This window comes from Armigeres subalbatus, chromosome 2 (genome assembly GCF_024139115.2).
Source record: "Armigeres subalbatus isolate Guangzhou_Male chromosome 2, GZ_Asu_2, whole genome shotgun sequence".
Lineage (NCBI taxonomy): Eukaryota > Metazoa > Arthropoda > Insecta > Diptera > Culicidae > Armigeres > Armigeres subalbatus.
The window spans coordinates 144,938,205-144,940,713 of NC_085140.1; positions in this window are offsets into that span (position 1 = coordinate 144,938,205).

Below are 2,509 nucleotides of genomic sequence, written 5' to 3' on the forward strand. Positions count from 1 at the left end.
TTTAACACTGAGAAAAAATATATCAAATCAAACATTTTGCTTTTGAATTAAATATTTTAGCACTCAAAAATACCAAATTTTCCAAACTTTCAAAATAAGATTAGAAAATGTTGAAATCCCAACTTTTTTTTTCTCTGTGTAGTAACTAAAATATCTTTTCTTTGTACTTACCTTTTGTAAAATTCATCTGCGTTGCCGTGCTTATCGTTTGAACCACGCTAAACTGTGTGATAAATATGGAAGCACGAAGTTTTTCTCACCATGCTGAGCAAAAAAGTTCAGTATAATGAACCTAAAGGAATTGATGTTCAAAACACGTTCAAATAAACAGGATTGGCAAGTGGTATCGATTCTGTATTATTTCCGATGAATTTAACGTGGATCGCTAGTCAAAATGAATAATAATGAAACACGTTAGATGCACATGACAAGAAGCATTAAAACTAACGTGGATAATTAGTGAAACTATTGAGTAATGAAACACGTTCGATCTACGTGCAAAAGAACATTGGATAAGCGTGTTGATTATTTTCAGTGCATTGATCAGCAGCAGACAGTGATGTCGATATGAACTATTGTGAAATCATAGCGGAAACATGTAAAATATCGATTTAATTAATCAACCTTTTCCTAACGCATTATGTATTGATGCAATAATAATATCTTATTGATTCTGTTTTGGGGTGCGTTTCAAAAATCGAAAAATCGGAGCAAAAAATGATTTTGCTATTGGTGCGTTTGAGCAGCTGGCAACAACGGTTGAGGATGTAAACATAAACAGCCAGCATCGTGAAAACATAATTCATAAATATTCACCTAAACCAAAGAAAAACTGATGCTTTTCTGGCAAATTCCATCAGTTAATCCCATACTTAGACTGTATTGATTAATACTGTTTTTAAGTTGGGCTGAATTCTTCCGAATGCGTGCAATGTTTACTATTGTCGGATGTTAACAAAAAATTAATCCCACGTGTATGCTTACTGAATTGGTATTGGAAGTTTCCACCACTACAGATCCATGGTTGATGATTTTTATGATACAAACACATAGCAATTTGAGTGTCACAACGCTTCACCTTAAAAAACGTCCAGCAATGTCCATGTCATCTGCGAAATAAATAAATTGACTGGATCTGTTGAAAATCGTATCAGTTACACCCGGCGCTCCGCATGACACACTCTATCGCAACGGTGAACAGCAGGCACGAAAGTCCGTCGCCATGTCTTAGGCCGATGACATACTCACGCGTGTGCGTGCGCGAACGCGTCCAAGACAAAAGAATTTCTCTTGCTGATATTCTGCTTTACGAGTGCTTAGACGCGCTCCGCATCGCTCGACGCGTCAGTATGTCATCGCCCTTAGTCTCCGGCGCGATTCGAACGAACTGGAGTGTTTGCCCGAGATCTCCACACAGTTTTGCACACCATCCACCGTTGCTTTGATTAGTCTGGTAAGCTTCCCAGGGAAGATGTTCTCGTTCATAATTTTCCATAGCTCTACACTGTGTATACTGTCGTATGTCGCCTTGAAATCAATGAATAGATGATTATGAAGGATTTGCCGTACAGTAAAAATCTGGTCCGTTGTCGAGCGGCCGTCAACGACGCCGGCTCGACAACGGGAGATGCAAGAGAAAAAACGTACTTTAAATTAGGTACTTTTTTCTAACCGTGTATGATGGCTAGCAATCCGAGCTGAAGCAAATAAGTCAATAATGCCATATCCTGCTATTTTACGATTTACCTCCTCGAATGTCCAGCAATATCATCACTCAACACATGGAGCAGTACGGTAAAGTAGTCTCCATACACAACGAGGTGTGGAAGAACTTTTTCCCTGGAATTCCGAACGAAGTTAAAGTGGTACGACTGCGACTGGAAAAGCAAATACCGTCCCATATTTTAGTCGACAATGAGCCCATATTCGTTACACTTCGAAATGATAATAAAATAGCAAAATCGAATCCGAAAGTAATCAGCGCAGCAGCTAGAGATGTCGTTAAATTCCGATTAATCGATTAGTAACTAATCGATTACTCTCGATCCTCGTCGATTACTGAATCGATTAATCATTGGATAGTAATCGATACAAAATTAATCGATTATCACAACGATTAATCGATTAATCTAGGAAATCAATCCAATTGCGACATCCTTATGATGTCGTAAAATCCTGATTAATCGATTAGTAACTAATCGATTACTCTCGATTCCTCTCGATTATTGAATCGATTAATCGTTTGGTAATAATCGATTCAAAATTAATCGATTATCACAACGATGAATCGATTAATCGAAGTAATCGATTAATTTGCGACATCTCTAGCAGCAGCAGCATCAGCATCAATCAAAGGTATTCCGAATGAATAGGGCTCATTCACAAATTACATAACGCATCAAGGGGTGGGTGGGTACACAATATTGCGTTACAAAATGTTACGATTTGTCTAGGGGGTGGGTGGGTTTGTTTAGTTCTGTTACGGGTAACATTTATGATAATAAAATAA